We start from the raw sequence: 13,135 nt of genomic DNA on the forward strand, positions 1-13,135 counted from the left end.
GCAGACCAAAGTGGAAAGATTGAATATCAAAAACTGTGAAGTATACAAGAGATGTGCTTTGTACCATTGTGGACTTTATTTTACTTCTCCTTCTTTTGTATTTACGTTCATCTCTGTGTATTGTTCTTTGTTTGAGTCGGCCAAATATCTAAATCATGCAGATCGTGCAGTGGAAATTCACCAATGCTAGACAGTGGCGTATACTTGAAAATGTATTTGAAGAGAACCACATCTCTATTGCTGTAAATAACAGCATAGAATTTATGGCAATACGTCCCAACAGCATATTGCACTTGTCTAGTCTGCCCCTTCGTTTTCAACATGCATACACAAACACAGGGAGGTTTCTCTCCATCGTAACTCTTCCTTTACAGAGATCTCTCTCACTGCTTCCAAGCAACTGAAATCATTTCAAACCCATTTATAAATAAACAATTACATTTTCTAGTTTCAAATTGGGTGGAATGACTACTTGGATTGATCTTGAAATATGTTTAGGTGGACAGATTCAGATTCAAAACCTGCATCTGCAGTGACTCATTTGCTGAAACCACCAGAGATCATTCTGTTCCTCGTCACCATCTTGTGCCACCGTTTCAGTTGATGCTGCAGAATATAGATGATGGCTGTTACTTAACTTCTGTTAAACTGGCTGAAAATGTGAACATTCCTCATACTAACCAGGTACTAGACAGAAGCACATGCCTGGTAGTTTCCCAGCACAACAATATTAAAGGATTTTTTTTTCACTTTTTATGAAATGAAATGTGTTGAAGACAAAATAGAAAACAAATCTTAGCTGCTTTCGATTTGTTGGAAAGCTGTGAGCTATTATTAAGAAGACATCAACCCTTTTATGTCCACCGTGTATTTATTTGCCATCACAGGTTAATGTGACTTGTGCTATTCTGACAATCTGCCTGCGGGCCTCTGGATCACCCGCCTACGATGAACTGAAAACTTAACTGATGTGAACTAATGTTCAGCTGTGATAAAGCTTAAAGACTATCATTAGATCAGCAGTCAACAGCTGCCTCCTGCTTTACAGGTGGATCATAATCACTCTCCAAGGTGCTGATCCAACACCTGTGTCCTTAAGGGGTACCAGTAATTGCTAGCCATACACGTTGTAGGGGTTGTTACTATTTGGAGAACCACTTAAGACATGATTTTAAGTAACAACTTTAAGTCCAAAACACCTGGCTGTGAAATTCGGGCATCGTGTAATTTGTTCACAAAGTAAAAATGAATACTGTGAGAGCCCAAATAATTTATTAATTTATTTATTTTTACAATGACACATCGCGAGGCCAAGACCATGCAGACTGAAAGTACAAGAGAACTGTTTTAAATGATTCAGTGTGGAAAAGAGAACAAAGACAGTTTCTTTGGCTGTCGACTGCCCTTACAGCAATTTAATGTATTGAGGGGAGCAAAACCTCATATATGATACTGTAATCGATCAAATCCACAACTGCACTATGCAAGCTAATCAACATAGCTTATAAACCTTAATCAGATGCTTAAAGTAATCCTCCAACATTAGACGGCATCAAAAATCCATGATTACAAAACATTTGACCTAAACTTGACTTGGCTATGTAATAAACCATGTCAAGAGAAACTTAATAATATTTGATATTCCACTGAGATCCATGAATACACAGGCTTTAATCCCAACTGATTCCACTAATCAATCAGATGAGCTTAACTGATAAAGTTCTTCTGGTATTTGGATGAAATGGAAAAGCATTCATTCATTCATTTATTCGTTTATTTGTTTACTTACCTCAGTATAATGTACTGAGCGCTACTGAAATACAGTAGATTGCTGGTGATAATCTTTTATATATATATGTATTTATAATATGTGTGTATAATATATTGTGGACAAGGTAATATTAAAATGTTTATAAACTGAAAATAATAATGACGGAGTGCTCTACAGTAAACACTGGGTGGGACATGGGCGAACCACAAATACCTCTCAATGGCTTTGCCGTTTCCCCACAGCAGTGCGGTCCCTTTACCATTGTCATTTGCATTCTTCAATGTCCAGTTCAAAAGGAATTGTCCTTTAAAAGACACTTCCCCAGAGCCCAAGATGATCCCTCTAAATATGTCACTTCGTTCAACTAAGAGTCCTACACCCCAAATGAATCCATTTACAATTGTGTAGGACTAAGAAAAACAGCAAATCCTCAATTTTAGAAACCAGACCTTGCAATTTGTGACATTTCGACTAAAACGTTACTGCTGCCTGTGTTCAGCACATTGTGTCAAACTTGACATTGTTTAATACAGAGTCAACTGTTCAAGATCAATGCTGCCATACATGAAAAATTAAATAAATGTTTCTGTGTTGTGCCCCCTTTGTTTTTTACTAAATAGCCGGTGTGTATTAGTTTGTATAAGCTTTTACTTTTCAATCACGCATATAGATGGTCATCTCCTAAAAGAGATTTTCAACACATAAACGGTTCAGCTGCATAGAATATCATGCTGTTTTCTTGTAATTTGCCGCACACTTAAAGAATCACTGCTTTGTCTCAGGGCACGGAGTGACTGTATGACAGTCTGTTTCCTTTCTCGTACGGTTCTTTTCAAAGGTCACAGGAAGTCACATTTGAAGACTGACACAAACGAAAGTCTTTATTCCACTGCTCTTATACATAAATGTTAGAACTTTAGACCTTCTGTCTGTTTGATCACATGAAAAACAGTCAAAATATTTGAGTGAAAAAAAGATGAAAATGACTATTTGAAGGCATTGTCTTGGAACTTAAAACCCACTCACTACTTAATCCACATTTGCAGTGGCAGTTCCCAACAATGTTTTAACAAGCACAGTGGGATATTAAAAGTATCTGTTGGTTGTTTCTGATTAGCTGCCACTGAACTTTGACTGTAATCCCATAAGCTCAGCCTCGCAGCACACAGACTCTGAACAAGCCCACTGATGGGAGGAATTGCAGAGGAGTTGTTCCTCCAACTAGTTATTCTAATTCATCATACAAGGCTTATCAACACACAACCTTGGATGGAAAAATCCATGGGTGGCCTAGTTGTCCAGATAACAGCACCATAACCAAACATTTTCAACAGGCAACGTGTCCACCAATGACGTGCATCATTTAAAAACATTTTTAGTAAGACTAATAGGACTTGTTTTAACTGAAGTTTGGTTCTCCTTCCCTTCCCTGAGAAGAGAAGAGAAGGATGCATCAGCAATGTGATCAAATATTATTGACGTGATACATTAACTCTATGCAGTGAGAGAAAAATGTGTAGCAGAGGCTGCATGGAGAATAAAGCCTCTTATTACATGTGCTCTATCAACTTATGTACTAAAGCACTAAATCAAGGGTACCACAATTGGCAGATGGATATTACCCCTCTGGCCTCACTGATGTGTGTTTAAGGTAATGGCACTTTTAAGGTGCGAGATATATGGGACAGAATGGACAAACTCAAAGCACCTTTGCACCATGAATGTATGCTTGTATGAAAGGTGGCCGCAGATGTTTTCCTGATCTTTGAAAGTTATGTCTGGCTGGTCAATATTTAAAGTACTTTCCCAGGACAGAGCCCTGGGAAAGTACAAAGTCTTTTTTCTTTTTTTTTTTTCGTCATGAAACAAAAAGAAGGCAAAGTTCTCAGTTGTTAAATGTTGTCTTCAGCAGGAAATATGCCAAAGTACAAACTGGAAAAAAAACCAAAACTTTGCTACAAACACATTTTGGTCTGTTCCAAAAAGTATCAACATGTAGTCCTGATAAACAAAGAGGGCAAACACAACACAGTGTCTCTTGATAAATATTGTGCAAATCCTGGGAGTAAAACCAAAATCTAAGCATCATAACATCTCTACACATAATTCTAACTTTCACATCCAAGTTTTTAAAAATAATGGGCTATAGTCATGTGTGCCTTATTTGTTTTTGTGTATATATATAGTCATTTAATAGTATATTTCCTTTATGTTTCAATAACAATGAAGAGTTCTATTTGTATGTAGTAGTATGATCCCTATTTTAAAATATCTAAATGTCACTATTGCCACTATTTAAAGTAAAAACTACATTATGGATTCAACATTTTAAAATATGAGGCTGTAATGACTTGGTTTGACCCCCAGGTAGATTCCCCCCAGGAGGAAAGAAAAATGACAGTCATCAATCATCCTGAGTCAGTCTGGATTGATTGGCATATCTATCCTCATTCAAGCTGTCTGTTCCCATTAGAGGGCGAAATGATATGGGGGCCCTAATGTGTTTACAGGTGATTATTCTATTTTCTCTGCTATTAAGCTGCTTAGGTGTTAAACTTGACTTTTTTTCTTCAACTGTCAATATGGCTTAACAGCAAACGTCATTAAGGGTTATATACTTAATGCAAGATCAATTAATTGATGGGACTATTTGCTGTTTTTAATCTCCATACATCAGACCTCACTAATGCTCTTTGAAGAATAGTACCATTTCTCAATCGATGTCACAGAGGTGGGCTTTAAGTAGTTCTTAAACCTACCTGCCAGTGATATCATCAGTGGGGATTTCAAACTAATGGAAACTATAGCACTTCTTTTCCTGGATTGTTGGCATGGCTTCCAGAGGCAGTGAAGATAGTACATTGGGAGGGAGTCCAATTTCAACCAGGGGGCAAAGTCTACTCCAGTGTTACCAACAATTTCTGTAGAGATGGAGGGAGCTTTTCTGCCTGATTAACAGGTTTAGGTATCATCCTAACATGTAACGTCATGTAAAAGATGGATTTAATGCTACTTATGTGAGCCAACAGCTGAGGGAAAGAACAAGGTGTTGTATCAACACATCTTACAAGTAAAACATAATGCCACCTGAACTACATGTTTTAATCAACATGAACAGGTAAGAAAATTGAGTAATTTGCCTGCAAATTTGCAAAATATTGATGCTGAAAGTTTTGGGGAAATGCTCACTGACAATGTAATTCACTGTCTTATGCAGTATTACAAAACAAAATCAACATGTAGCGACAATTACATGATTCACGTGTTACAGCTTACATTTAGGCACTCAGAGCACTTGGTCTCTGAAGCTAAATATTGAAAAAGTGAAATGTCAGACACGGTGTGCTTATTAGCATTTAACCAAAACTGCATTATTTTCCTGAACCTTAACCAAAGTGCTGTAGTTGCCTAAAGCTAAAGGACACAAAGCCCACTTTCCAGTATGCTTGGTGGATTGATTTCCATAATCCAAAAGCATAGCACAAGGAGCATTTGTGTTTTCCCTAAAAAATTGGCAAAACAAATCAATAACATTTAAACAGAGCTGTCCTGATACATGTCATATCCTGCTTGTAGATTTTGGCATCTGGCAAGCAGATAAACTAACTAACACTCGCATGGTGAAATACTAGATAATTTATCTTCCTATTTGATGAGTGTTTATATGTGAACATGTGTGGCTGGTGGCCACTTCCACAATGGCAAAACATGACTGTGTACAGAAAAGTGGCATTTTTTATGCCAATATTTGGTGTGTTTTAAGTAATATTGCTGTGAAATATACAGAGAACATCCAAAGGAAAATTAGAAAAGGGTGTAGTGGTGGCATTCCCGTTGTCTCTCCCTGTCTTATGTTGTGTGTGGGCCCGCGTGTGACTTTATTGCTGATTTAATTTCCAGTCTGTGATCGGCGGATCCTTGCCTTTTGATGGGCTCTCATTATCATCACCACAGATTTACCACTGTGGGTGACGAGAGGTCAGCAAAGACAGAGGTTCAATGCCTTTCAATGATTGGATGATGGATGGTTTCAGAAGTCACAGTGGGAGAATGTTTTTTTACAACCCCTTGAAGCACTCCCATGCACAGTCAAATGAACGTCTTCAGAAATGGTCATTAGTCTCTTTTTAAAATACTGTCAGACAGGGGAGCAGATGTTCTGTTTTCACTGTTTCACAAATGTTCAGTATTTGTGAGCTTTATTCGTAATATATGATGAAATCTATTGATCCTTGTTGGTAAACTGAATCATTGCAGTAGCAACAGTAATTGCGAACAGTGAATCAGCCCACAAAAAGAAAATAGTTACAACAATAACGCTCCTTTTTTTGGTTTCATTCTAATATAAAGTTGTCATTGTAGATAATTGGGAAAAACAAGATATGTAATCATACATGGATTAATTTTAGGAGACATATTTTACAATGGTGATACATTATAGTTAAATATAATTACAGCCACATTAAGGCGACACAACAACTCACTTGCGAATAAATGCACAGTTGTTTATAGGCCTAGTTGTCACATCCCCATGAGTTAAGAGTGTAATAAATATCGTGGTCGGCTCACTGTTTGCTCGGTGCTGTAAAAAGGTCGCAGTTGGGAGATTTCAGGAGTATCTAAAAATAAAACATCTTATCAAGGTTTATGCATAATTAATGATTGGTCATTTTACATAAGGAGCTGGAGTTATCTTTCTCATTGCCCTTGCCAATCATCTAGTGCCACTACTCACGGTTTGAGTTCAGCCCATCTTATGTATCTTGTACATCAGCATGAGACCAACAATATTAAAATGTCGGCCACCTGGGAGTCTTCATAGTGTCTTGTAGAATTGAGACTTAATTTTGGATTTTTTTCTCTTTTTGTTCTGTTTTTTTATTTCATCAAAAATGAAATCTTTCATGGAGAACGCCTTCATTAAATGTCAGATGAGCAGGTTGGCAAAGAAAACTTTTCTTTTATAATGCCAGCACTGTACCTCACACAATAAATACTTACATGGCCTAGAACAGACAGATACCAGGACAAAAAAACATTGTATTTAGGACAAACCTGTCGTGTTGAAGGTTGAAAAAAGAAAAAAAAAAACTGTAAAAGAAAAAATGATAGAGTAGGTTTGTATCCATTATTGGGGAACTGAACTGGGTCCCTTGAATCTATTCCATCTTTCCCTCTAGTCATCACTCTGAGTCAGTCCAGCCAGTTACAACAGCAAACAATGCACAGAATTAAAAATAAATACAAAAGCTAATACAGAAAATAACAGCATGCCTTCTTTTTATTCACAAGAGAGGCGTTTTTTTCAAACAAAAAGAACATGATTATTGACATAGTGAGGACTCATAAGGATGACCTCACCAGAGCATCCATCTCATTTTGCATGTATCTACATTCTGTCGGAGTATTGAATTCAGATGGGAAATTGGCCCAAGACTGAGGCAGTGATTGCTGACCACCCCATATGTTTCCTGTCATAGAAAACTTCAATAATCTAAAGAGCATCTGTCAAAATATAATGCAGTCAGCAGGAGCTGTCCATTTCCATTTGTGAGCAACATAATGCTACAATCTGAGAGCTGGCAGGAAGCAAATAGTACGACTCCTGGTTATGTTGAATTTATGAATCTTGGGTCAGCCACACTTATTGTGAAATGTTATATGAGACAAGTGCAGTCCGTGTCTGGTTTCCTACAAATCTGCAGTTTTGTATCAAAGTGTTGTTAAAATTAAAAAAAAAAAGAAAAATGCAATTGTAGATATAAAGAAAAGTGTTAATGGTGCACAAAATGTGTTATAAAATAAGTGCTCAATATGATGTTTAGAAAACCAAAAAAAAACCATTCAAAAATGCTTTGTTTGAAGAAAAAGCTCCTTGCTTTTATTTTCCCTCTCAGTCTCGTTTTATTCAGGAAATCGTGTTTTGAGCACAGTGTCTTTCTCAGCCAATACGTTTTTAGAGAGCCTCTCCTGGGAGCTGCCCAGTACAGCCGGCCTTGACCTGTTAGCTTTTGAGAATTTTCACGCAAACAAAATTGACTTAACAGCACCTTTACAGTCATCAACACATAGCAAAGAAATGTCAATAGGCATTCAATTCTGTGGGAAAAGAAGTTATGGCTCCAGAAGTCATTTGAGGATGTTAACATGCTCAACCCAGCTGTCAAACTATGTCTTTCCATTTCTGTTGCTTACTTATATTTTCTATACGTGACTGCATCACATCTTATCAAGTTAATTATAGAGTTCCTGGCGCTGAGTTCCATTATCTGAAGTATCATGTCCTTGCCTTGGGCACATGCTGCTCTTCAGATGTGTAGAAACACGTGTTGCCTATAGAGGCAGTCCAAAAACATGAGACCCTTATCTTGTTATAACTTCCAATATGTTTTGCTGGCTATGATCTCATGTTAATTGGTGTCAGCCTTTAGACAAGGTATCTGATGAATGATCCTGAATGTACCTCACATGGTTCTTTTAATTTTTACTCTTCAGCATATTTCTTTTTCACTGTACACAATATTTATAGCGAGATGTCTATCCTGAGATCTGGCTACATCTAAATACGGTGGGGAAAGTTTCAAATGATGTGGGGCAATTATCCATTATAGATTAATTAAACTTGCCAGCCCTTTTGTAACCTAAATCTAATTGACTCATTAGGAAATAAATTGCATAAATTAATGGTCTGGAGAGTGCACCGACAATAATACAACGTTATTTTATGCTGTTCATGGCTTTCAGGGAACTGAGGAGCTTTTACTTGACATAAGGTTGCCTTACATGGAAAGAAAGATGGAAAAAATAGGATAAATACATGGCTAATAAAGTAGTTTTTAGGGCTGAGGTATGGCATCTTTTAAAAAATGTTCTTAACAAACCTTGTTGTTTCAAAAAGCATTTAATTAACTTGTATTTACATGTTGCTATTTGGCTGCTCCTGATACATTAACTTTTCTTTCAGTTTAAACCTCATTTTTTTTCATTAAAACATGTTGTACATTGCACTCAGGCTAGTATTAGACATGTATGATTAAAATAGAAGTAATTGGTTTTGTTAGAGTCCCTGTTAATGAAAGCCAGCAAAATAATTGACAATGTGCTCTCAGCATTTGTGCATCTTCCACTAATGCCACAGGCCTTTCTATCCTTTGGTTGAAAGATCCTCAATATTTAAATAAACATAAATGAGGTGCTGCTAACAGAAAATCGACGGCACAGGACTTAAAATACAGTGATATATTAAACTACTTGCTGAAATGAATGGCCGCCATTATGAAAGCCATTATATGCCCACCACTAACAGTGCATCATTTTAGAAATAAGCTGATCAGCGCTTTTAGAGATGTAACTGCCATTTCTAGAGGAGATAGATGGCCCTCTGTATTCATTATCATTTGGATGTGTTTCTTGGATCCACGACCCATTAAAGCACAATGAGGTGTTATTTTAATGACTTGACAACACGTAAAATGATATGAATACATATAACACGGTGTGAAGAACAGTTTGGCCCGTTTATTGCATCAGTACCAGACAATTTAAAATGTTGTACAGTTAAGATGTCCCGATGGATGTTTGCATTCAGTGTACACAATGACAGACACGGTTTGACCTAATGTAACCATTTAAATGAGATTGTCTTTTCTGTGTTTTCACTCTTTAATTATTGTTTCATGGCATTGTAGAGTAATTAAGGATAGTCAGCTTATAAGGTAAGGATTTGAAGCTTTTGCCCATATACTGTGTCCAATGGCTTGTATCACATTGCATTATATTTTTGTATAAATGGATGGTAGTCAGTGTAAATGTTCCAGGGATATCTGAACCATATTGATTTGACATTTTCATCTTTTTCTGTCAAATTATCCAATGGCATTGTTACAGACAGAAAGTGTTATTTAGTTTTTTTTTTTATTCTTGTTTTTATTTCCATTTGTAAGAAATATATTTAGAAGTTGACATTTGGACCTTTTAATATGAACATTCAACAGGTCAGTAGGTGTTTTCCCACAACAGACAAAGATGAACCTTTAGAATATGACTTGGATGTGATAACTACCAGCAGTGTTTGATAAAAGGTTTTGCAGTAAATCTGCCAAAATATGTAGAAACCACCTGATTGCTCTGTTATTACGTAGCCTTGTATAGATTACTTGCAGAGAATGCGTAACTTCTAAATTAGTTCTGTAACACAATGCAATATGGGTAAAAGTGTAGGGATGTGAATACTTCATGCTGTATAAATAAACATCGGTGCTTGTGGAGAAACTGTGTTTCAAAACAGGGAATCAAACAGTAATTACAGGGTGGACCTCAATGCAAAATTACATCATTTGCATAAGAGCTTCCAATACCTTCACCAGATGCCTCTAGTTCTGCAGTGAACAACCTAGGGTCTCCCAGTTGATTATAACAGGCCTGGCAGATACTTGCACAATGATTCAGGCAACTTTACTCATCATTTTCACAGGATTGCCTCAATTACGCATCTTATTACACTGATTATGATACTCTCGTCAAATGAGCTATGTGGAAACGAAGATAAAATAATGCTACGTTTTTTGAATATCCCCAAATTTGCATTATAATGAATTGTATATGTTTAGAGATTTGTTTTTGAATGACTACACGTAACAACAACCATTATGTATGTGCTATTTTCCACAAAGTGTGGATCTTTCTAAACCCTCAGCATATAGGCAACATATAGAAAAGACAAAATGGATGGGCATCTGTGCTGGTAATAACCTCTATTCTATTCTAGTCTATTGTCATGTCTGCAACTTTGACTTACACATTAATAGACATACAACAGAACAAGAATGACACAATGACAGTCATGTAAAATCAGTATTATGTGCAGTATATAATCCTATATCACAAATCGGATAGTCCTATATCCTTAAACCTTCACCTTAGATGAGGAACATTTCCTCCAAATCATTCACTATTCTGGACATACAGAGATGTAAACTGCAACTATTTGACAACCCATTTCTAAACTACCTAAAGCTAAACAGACCTTGTGGATATGAATCATGTTTGTAAGCATTTGCAAAACTAGCACAGGTCATCCTCTGTACCTAACCCAAATTTTTAATTGTTGAGAGAGAGAGCTAAGCCAAAAAAGAAAAGAAAAAGAAAAGAAATATCTGAAAAAACCTGCTCTCTGTGCAGAGCTAAATAGGGCCAAGAAATTTAATACATGATTAAAACGTTATCAAGTTGCCAAACTAAAAAAAAAAAAACTCATCCCTATTTGTTGATGTATTCTCCTTACTTTGCTCCATCTTTCCCCAAACTCCCTCCTCTGTCTCTCCAGCTCCTCCCCTGCCGTTCCACTGCTCCTAAATCAGATTGAGAGTCATAGATCACCAGAGACTCGACAATAATTTATATGCAAATCGGATGCCATCTATTAGCCTTTCACAGAATCAGTTTAGATTATAGGAGAAAACAGAGCAATCCCTGCACCTGATCGTCTTTTACAGGTTTCCCCAAAGTGGAAGTGTATTGTTATAAAACCCTATTTTGTACCACCTGGAGATGTTTAAAGAGATTTACCCACACTTATGATGTAACCTGATATCATACCCTTATTCCCCAGGGCTCATTTGATGAATGCTTGAAAATGTTAAGAACTGAATTTAAGATTAACGCAGCACTAAATCTTTTTAAGGTAGTGGCATGTGTGCTGCTAGACAGGAGGGTATAAACGAGCATATACACTAACATATTAAAAATATTACATGTATTTCAGCTTGAATCAATTAGAGCAGTTTAGTCAAAAATATAATTTTAAGAATATAAAATGTATGCTTCACTGAATTTAAATTGTATCCATGGAAATGAATAATGGCTTCCACCCTGAAATACTCATAGGATATAGTGGATGCTTGCCATACACTATTCCATTGTTTCTGTGCGGATATATTTGGCTCATATTTTGTGCCCAGGAATAATTCTTTGCTGTTGTTACAAATGATGGCTAGTTTGGATGAAGGCAAGAGAGAGTAATGGGGTAGGGTGCTGCGTCTCTGCTAATTAAATGACAGTGAGCATGCAGATGAGAGAAATGCTTTAATTTTTCAAAGGTGACATGCAACCAGGAACATTATGTGCCAGCTATCAACATACATAACAGGTAGAGAGGCATCAGCTGACAGGTTCTCTAATGAAAGGCTGGAACATTGCAATGTTTTATCCATCTGCTGTCAGATCGTCTGGCCAAACATGTCAAAGCATTCACACTGTTGTCCCCACTACTGATGTTTACCTTCATCATTGCATGTCAGTACACAGTGGCCTACTCCTTCCAATTATTTGTTCAATTACCAAGGCACAACACACTGTACAGTCGACAATGTCAGGGTATTTTTAAGACAGTAAGTTCATGGTATCCAAAGCCAGCCAGGGAGCAAAGAGTACTGAAGTAAAAATATATAGATGCTCCAATGTGCAAACTTTATTAAAGAATACTTCAGTGGTTCCACAGATTAAAACAAGACGTTGCAATTATATGGTAAGTGTTTCAGCCATCAAGACACCCCCAGCAATGTTATTTTTCAACTTGAATCGTCTGTGCTACTGGTGCATGGTGCAGTTGCAATGATTCATTTTAAAAATTCAATTTTGCAGCTTAAACACTATCTGAGTGTAATGGGAACAGGAATATTAAGCATTGCCAAATTAAAACTATCCATAACACTGATTAAAAGCACTGCTCTCAACACACACATGCAGGCACACACGCACATATGCACACACTCTCGCACAAAAGAACAGCAAACGTTTCTATTGTGCAGTGCTGACGTCTTTATTTTAATTCAGACAGTTCCACAAAGCAAAATCCATTAGAGAGCAGACCATCAGGGGAGATACTTAGCTTCACATCCAAGGCCTGGTTTGTATTCCTAATGGACAGTTATTCAAAAAAAAATTCAAGTTGTTTATTGTGTCCAAATCACTCTGGATGTTTTATATATGTCAAGCTGCTGATGAGCTCAGTCATCTCCTTGAACTACAGTCATTGGAACTGTATATCACATTCTTTTAAATAGGAAAGTGTTTAAGTGAGCCCGTGTCTCACACATAACTGAGCTGACCTTTGTATATGCACATTAATAGCATACGTATATTTTGATTTATATTTCTCCCTGTCATGGACAGGCAGTGTGGATTTTTCATTACCAGTTGCCCGGCAGGAGTATTTCTTTTTTATCTTTAAAAATTGTGTTGCGACTAAATTAATTTACTACTTAGCATCCTATTTGTTACGTGGTAATGCCTGAGTAAATGCTGTGTATTTTAGTTGCAGTCAAAGCCTGTAGGAAAAGCGGTTACAGCCATTCTGTATCATGG

Source organism: Pempheris klunzingeri, chromosome 21, assembly GCF_042242105.1.
Source record: "Pempheris klunzingeri isolate RE-2024b chromosome 21, fPemKlu1.hap1, whole genome shotgun sequence".
In the NCBI taxonomy this organism is placed as follows: domain Eukaryota; kingdom Metazoa; phylum Chordata; class Actinopteri; order Acropomatiformes; family Pempheridae; genus Pempheris; species Pempheris klunzingeri.